The 7,935-nt window shown below is 42.4% G+C and overlaps 1 protein-coding gene across 10 annotated transcripts in view; it reads right to left on the bottom strand.

The window, feature by feature from the left end:
- Window positions 1-6,742, bottom strand: part of LOC135259885 (neuronal cell adhesion molecule-like) — a 73,632-nt gene extending 66,890 nt beyond the window's left edge. For 8 of the 10 annotated variants that reach the window (XM_064344782.1, XM_064344787.1, XM_064344785.1 and 5 more), the window contains exon 1: window positions 6,495-6,742. The gene's annotated coding sequence lies outside the window, so the exon portion shown is untranslated. The remainder of the gene's footprint in view (window positions 1-6,494) is intronic. The other 2 variants (XM_064344792.1, XM_064344791.1) reach the window with 1 other exon arrangement.
- Between the last annotated feature and the right edge of the window lie 1,193 nt (window positions 6,743-7,935).

Here is a 7,935-nt window from a genome sequence, read left to right on the forward strand (position 1 = left end):
TACTGAGCATAACAGAACCTTTCAAAACACAGGCTTTGCCCATTCTCAGAAATACTTTCCCCAGAACACGCTCACTTGAACCAAGAATTGGGCATAGCTGACACAACAAATTATGCTCCCGGCTAGCGAATGCTCATTGTCCTGAAGTGGAGCGCGATTGGTCCGTTTGAATGACTCCATGCCCCACCCCCTTTCCATGTGACCCTGGCCTCTTCCCCCAATTGGTTGTGGCTGACAGAGAAGAAAGGGGTTTACTGCATTAATTTTATGATTGTAATGGGTTTCTGACCTCAATCTGCTCTAATCATCCTGGAGCCCCAGATAAAGATTATAGCAGTAAAAAAACGATGCTTTTCAGCAGCAGGACTAATGCCAGGGAAGAGCGATTGTGCATGTGATCCCCCATTTTCTGCCTTTCTCTGTGTGACATTATTTCCACTGCCAGGTTCCAGTCCAGGTATATCACTTTAATGTTATACCAACAATACTGCTAGTTCCACATATGAAAATGAGGGAAATATAAAGATCATGTATTATTTTCATTTAGAAGCATCACATCGACAAAATTTCATGTTGTTTTAAATGAGCCAATGGGGATGTGGGGTAGGTTGGGGTGTGGGTAGGGTAGGGGGGTGGTAGGGGGTGCAGGGGACATCAGTGCCTGATTCCTGATGTCTCAGTCCGTCAGCAGTGCACTTGAAGGGACTCCCCCTCTCCTTCCCCTTTCAGCAGAAGAGAATTCACAAATTCAGAAGCGTCCAGTTATCTCTCGCCCCAACCCTCCTCCCACCCTGCACTCCCCACCCCTCACCCCCTCCTTCACATCTGGGGCCCCTCCCTGGGGCAATGAGGAACCGAACATATACCACCAGGCATCTCCTCAACCCCCCCTTAACCCTGACCCGACATAAACCCTAGGCCCCCCCTCAGTGTAGAGAGGATGAACAACAGCCCAGTAAGTAGGGACAGCTAAAAACAGGCTTTCTTTGTCCCTCCACGTCCCGTCCCCCCACCCCCTTACAAGACTCTGTTGGGGTACATGATTCGAGAACCATTCCAGCCTCCGTCTTAATATAAATAGAGGGGTGGGGTGGGGGGGGGGAGGAATCACCATACCACAAAAGTACTTGAGTGGAGATTAGATGCCGTCGGCTGAAATTAGTCACTCTTCCTCATCTGAGTCACATTTTTCTTTAAAATTAACCTTATTTGGTTCTAATTTTATGCATGATCCATTAAGATTTGATTAAAAAGTCCTGCAGGCCCATAAGGGTGAATGGCAGGGACCCTTAACCTATGGGAATCCTATACGGAGAACATAAAAAAACACCACGCCACTTCCAATCATCCTCACCCCCCACTCCAAAGGCACCACTCATGCTTAATGGTGTAATGCAGCACTGAAAAGTGCAATGCTGTCTTTGCTTTCCCAGAGGAGTGCAATAATTTCAGCTGGGTCATAATTCATAAAGGCCAGGATTCAATCTTCAAAATTAACTTATAAATAAAGTGTGTGTTTAACATTTATCTCATAAACACAGTTTTGTGTGTATCAGCAATGACTGAAATGAGCCTGCCAACTGCCTTTGAGATGCTTTCTCATTTATTTTTCTAGAAATAAAGATGTACTTATGTGTAAGTACATAAGTGCATAAGTGTCAGCTAGTCAGTCAGTGTTGAAGTGTTAAAAACAAATGTTGATTGAATCCAGACTTGCGATTTATTCTGTTTACTTAAAAAATCTCAGCATCGATATCTGAAAGCCTAAATGTAAATGATTCCGAATTCATTTAAATAGGGCTCCAGGGGCAGGGCGGTATTACACTGGGGAGCCCATTGAAAGATGTACAGTGTGATGACTTTAAACAACATGTCAAGGGCTGCGGTGGCGACAAATGAGATGTTTCCTGACATTAATTTATCAGTCCTCACCCAGTCATGGTCATTTAATATGACCCTGACACAAAGCAAAAGTGTTTCAGCTGTACAGCGAGAAAGAATAACAGAGAGAGAGAGACAGACAGAGAGACAGAGAGGGAGATAAAGAGACAGAGAGAAAGTGAGACACAGAGATGCACTTCCTCCTTACTTGCAAAAAATATTTACAAATGAGAAAAATATATCTCAAAAAATTATCCCTAATTACAAACACCTTTATTTGCCCATCAAAAGAAGAAAATATGCAACTGTATTTGGAGAAGGACCAACAGCCCCAACTGTGGCATACAACATGCACATATTTATTGGCCACGATTTACTATTGTTTTTGTAGCTACTGGTACTATTGCAATTGTTACACGTTGTTACATTTAAATATTATTATTATTTTACATATTATTTACACGTACGCTTCGGCAATAATTACATTTGTATTTCCTGGCAATATGGCAACTTGAATTTGAATTTGAGTGAGAGACAGAGAGAAGTAAAGTGACAGAGGAATAGAGAGGGGAATAGAGAGAAGGAGAGAGAGACAGACAGAGAGAAAAAGTGAGAGGGGGGATAAAGGGAGAGAGACAGAGAGAGAGAGAAAAGGAGAGAAACAGAGAGAGAGAGCCCAGAGAAACTGTGTCAGTCTCCATTAGCCTCAGCCTCAAGCCGCGTGTGAAGCATTAATTACGCTCACCAGCTTGCCAACACTATCACCACTCAACCTCCACCACCAGCAAGAGCGCACGAACGCTCGGGCTAGCCAAAAAGCAGCGGCTAAGTACTGCACACTGCTATTCCCGCTGTGCGGGGACAGCCAGACTGGGCGGAACAGGACTGTACGCGCACAGGAAGTGGGAGGAAAATGGCAGGCCGGGCAGGCCGCACCCTCCCTGATGAATCATTCGCTCATTAACCAGAGTAAAGCCAGAATAAGAGACAGAAATCCCACAGCTACCACCATTATAATGGCTGAGAGTTCGAGGGATGTGTAGGCCCTCCTTATCCTGGTGTTTCCTAAGATGTCAGTGCAGGTGGTGTATATGAGTTAGGCACTGCTGAAAATATTGATAGTGTGTTCAGTGGTAAATAAAGGTGAGAAGAACAGTTATCCACAAGCTGCACAAGAGTGGAAAGTGTCGGAGCCACCTTGAGGGTCAAGAGCAGGTCAAGGCTCCTCCTAATCACCGGTTTTAGACATCCAGCAAAGATCAAGATGTTTCATGATAGCTTTAAATGTACTTCAGTAGCTACTACTTAAAGAGTGCCTTGCTATATTTTATGTATTATAATGTCATACACCAAAGTGGGGAAATATAACTTCATTATTTGAATTAGAAAACAGCTGATCATTTCCTTTAGGATTTCTGACAGTTGGGGAAGACAGATTGACCTTCCAGGTCCTGGCACATACGTGAAAAAACTGGCCCAACAATGTAATTCACCAGAGACTGTACTTCTCTCTTCACTTCTAAAACCTAAAAAATGGCTGCTGAACACTGGGCTGCATTAGGTTCAAAAATGGCACGTAGAAAAGAAATGTAAGACAGCTCAAATAATGTCGAAAATGGGAGAAAAATGCCTGACACCGCAACTCTGTACAGGCCCATCATAAAATGTGTACTAACAGTAAAAGGTCACAGAGATACAATTTCTCAATACCTGAACCCCTAAACATGGGGTAGATCACTAACTGAACCCCTAAAAATGGGGTAGATCACTAACTGAACCCCTAAACATGGGGTAGATCACTAACTGAACCCCTCAACATGGGGCACATGACTAAATGAACACTGAAACCCACTGAAAATTATTTTTGACAGAATTGCAGGCTTAACATTTTTATTCACATCTTGTTCTTGGGAACATTCAGCTCTCTTCGTATTTATTGATGAAATGAAGGAGCAATTAAATTTGTGGCTGTGGTTTAATAAACAATTGTTTAATTGTTTAATATTGTTTATAAAACAAATAAAATTAACATGTGTTGTTGCCAGAAAAATGTATCAGTCATAAGCACACATAGCAAATAATCGATATCCTCAGTGAATTAAACTTGCTTGGAAAAGTGAATTTATCACACAAAAAGGATGTGCTAATGAAGTCTCTTTTGTTGTCAAAACACATCTGTTTTTGAAAATGGGGGTGGGGTGGGTGGATATAAACAATATAAAATAGCAATAATACTGCAGTATCCTAACATAAACTGTAAGTGCTTGAGTGCTTCTAAAGTGGTTACTTCCTTAAAGAAAGCTGACAGACAACAGGCAACTAACATACAGAGCCTACAGTGTAACAAGCCTCTATCATAAATTATGTAGGACTAATGCACTTGTTACATACTCATAAGCACACAACATAAAGACCCATTCAATTTTCACACCATATTAGCATTAGTAGCAACATCAAGCAGCCTAGTATGACTAGAATGTGGTCACTTCCATTACTTTAGATGTTTAGGATCTGACGCACAGTAATTAACAAAAGATCGTTTTGTTTACCCTGTGGGGCAATCCAGGGTGCGCGATCTTTACCACTTGTGTCATAAATTCTCGCGTCATGAAAGACTGCAACATCATCGCCACGACCACGGCCCCGGCCGCATTCGAACGAGTCACAGAATACATAAAAAATAAATAATAAAAAGGAAAAAAACTAGGAAGAGAGGAGGGGTCACATTTTACAGAATAGTTAGCATACCTCCCTGCCTACTCTGGTACATAAGCGGCATTCATGCGGGGACTGCCGCCGCGTATCTCTTCTCCCACTTTATGGTCGGTTCCCATAACACCGAGCCGAGTTCAGGTCATCCCTACCACCCACCCTTCCCATTCACTGGATTAACACTGTACGGTGTTCATTTGACTCTAACAGAGTTTATGTACGAGCTGAAAGGGATAAACATTTAAAATGGAAACGGATGAGTCTGGACTGTTTTATTCATTCATTCATTCATTCATTTTCAACCAAGCTCAAATACACAATTTTACTGATTCTGAGGATGAATGTTCAGAATCTAAATAGTGTGGATCAGTGTGAATCATAAGCACGTGATCGCCTCTGACTAATTAATTTCACTTTTGTGGTCAGGCGTTCGAATCAAGCAAAAATCAGACAATTCAGGCACTCCAGGACTAGGGTTGCTACCCTCCGGGGTGATACTATGAATACGTTCTGAATTTAAATTTTGTTTTAATTAGAAATTTATTTGCCCTTTAAAAAGATCCAGATATAAACAACCCCTTACACTTGAAAAATCAAGACCTTAGAATTAGACATATTATGATTTGTACACCGCATCCTGAGGGAAACTATAAAACCATCACAGATAAAGAGTTCAATATCAATATTGGCAACCATGAAGGAAACACTAGACTACAGAATTTATAGCTTTCATAAAACTGACCGTATTCTCGCAAGGATTCCCCTTTCAGTATTATGAATCCATTATTAATTTTGCTAGTTTGAATATGATAAATATGGAGGGCCTTTGACCTACTAGAGTGTGATGTGACGACTTCTGTAATCAGCAATAATAGCTTTTATAACACAAAATTAGGTAGGATAAATCATTAACTAACAGTTAAAGTGAACCTCATCAGGGAAGATCATGACTCACACATGTTAAAACAACACAACTAGACGTCAGAATTATAAAAATGCTTATGGTATATCGATACACAATACACGAATGACAGAACACCAGGTAGCAACATGAAGTAGAAGCATAGCAAAAATAAAGACGAAATTTTAACTTTTATCATTCTATATCACAAAATGCTAGCAAGCGGGCACTCCTACAGACTACAGATTTGTATTGGAAAAAATAACCTAGCGGTGTGACAACCAGATAGACATCTGTGAATTCGTATTTTTCTATTCATGACGTTTCTCGACCAACTGTGACAACCGAATAAATGTTAAAATCAACTTAATTAGATATCGGCAATATATTTATATCGCGTTCAATATTTCCTGGCAACAGTTTATTTTCGCTCTATCCACATTAGGCCTTCATCTTTCCTTGCTGTCAGTAGTAAATAAGCCAGTCGGCACTCAGCAAGAAATCATGAAAGGAATATAGATGGATTGTGGACCACAATAAAAAAAATTGCGGACTACAACATAGACAAGTGTATAGATAAACAAACACATATAGGACGAGACCGTTCGTGAATGACAAATATTGGTATTTTTCACTGCGTTAATCGCTGCGGCACATTTGCACCTGCTTCCGTTATCGCCCACTGATGAAGAAAACTGAATTGTTTTCATTTAGCCTACATTCGCAGCACCGTGAAATTTCAGTTCTTCCCCCGGCCCATCCAATTACACCTGGCTGGCAAGCACAAACATCCACCACATCATTGTTTGTCACTGGAAAAGGCACAGCCTGTAGCCCCTCTACATAGCAACGCTACTGCACCAAATGCGCATTTTTCCTTTCGGGGGAAATCAACACAACCTCGCTCGTAGCAAAATAAAGCGCCACACTGGCAAGAAATTGTAGAATCCATCCATTTTGAGGCGATTCGCGACGAATAAACGGAGCGAAATAAACTCACCGTTAAGCAGAAACTGCGAGGGATGCTTATTTTCTCCGCCAGGTAAAAAGAATCGGATGCTTTCCTGGTGCTAGACCCCTTCCAAGCGGCGTTCACGCTGTCTCCGGTCCTCTCCCACCAGCTCCCAGCCTAAACCAGCAAACGCCGCCTTTTGCGCACGCTCCGTTCGTGTACTACTGCAGCGCGCGGCTTGCGGCTTGATGAGATGGGATGGTGGCTGCGATGATCTGGTCCTTCTACCACAAGCGTATCAAAAATATGCAACGTCCCTCTCTCTCTCTCTCTCTCCCTCTCTCTCCCTCTCTCTGTCTTTCTCTCTCACACACACACACTTCGTGTCACCAATCTGGTACAACGCCAGTTTTGCAGTCTTTAAATGACCACGCCAGTTTTACTAATTAACCTTATCTATCATCTGTAAATTATGTTCGAAAACACATATGCTATTCCATAAAATATCCATAGAAGGGAATAATGTGTTAAGGATTTCGTTGTGGAAGCTTTTTTTCTCTGGCTCTCGAAATTATAGTTGTTGCCCTCTTTCCATGGGCTACAACTCTCGCGCATCATCACACTGTAATGCACGACTTCATATATTTGGACGATTCTGTTGCAACCATTGCAGTTCGTTATTTGCGTCCAGAGACTGATTTCCACCAATAATCGCTTAAAGAAGACGGGTGGCACGGTCACGCGCCTGCCAAACTATCATCTCCCTGATTCGGGCGCGAGATTCCCAGGCACGTGCCGCCATCGTGGGAGGAGGGGTGGTGGCGGAACTCTGATACAAACTGCACCACCGGGGGCCACCACCACCGCCAGCGGCTGTATGCAGTTAGCTCATTCCGCGTTTTCTCGTGAAGTATTCACCCAAAACCAACAAATTTTCCCTTCTATATTTAGCCGATCGTATCGAATTGCTCCTGCATAGGAACCTTATTGGGTGGAGTCAGGAAGGAAGGGCAGATGCTGAAACAAATTAGATGCGTGGGGGTCCCCAGGGAGTTCCCAGGAGACAGACATGTAGATGTACTTTAACCTAAATTACACTGCAACTGTCAGAGTGTGTCTTCGGGGACAAATGGGAGTTAGTTAAGTGTGTCTCTCCCTTGATACCATATCATTATTTTGGAGCTGGGGAATGTATGTCTGTACAAGACTGGTTGTAACATTGTAATCTCAAATAATCTCAGTACTGGGAAAATCCCTTTATTGGGTAGGGGGTCAAAGGGTGCTTGACAAAAAGAATGTGTATATTTTGCTGTTGCAATTATTATGGATTACACACTGAAGCCTGGTGGCAGGTGGTGGTCAGACTGTGCTGAAGCCTGAATTGGGGTGTGTGAAAAAAACGAGTCATTTTTCACATTGTGGTGGTATGTGGGATGCCGGTTTATCTTTACAATTCGAAATAAGTTTTTTGACCACGGCATCCCCCGAA

This window comes from Anguilla rostrata, chromosome 7 (genome assembly GCF_018555375.3).
Source record: "Anguilla rostrata isolate EN2019 chromosome 7, ASM1855537v3, whole genome shotgun sequence".
Lineage (NCBI taxonomy): Eukaryota > Metazoa > Chordata > Actinopteri > Anguilliformes > Anguillidae > Anguilla > Anguilla rostrata.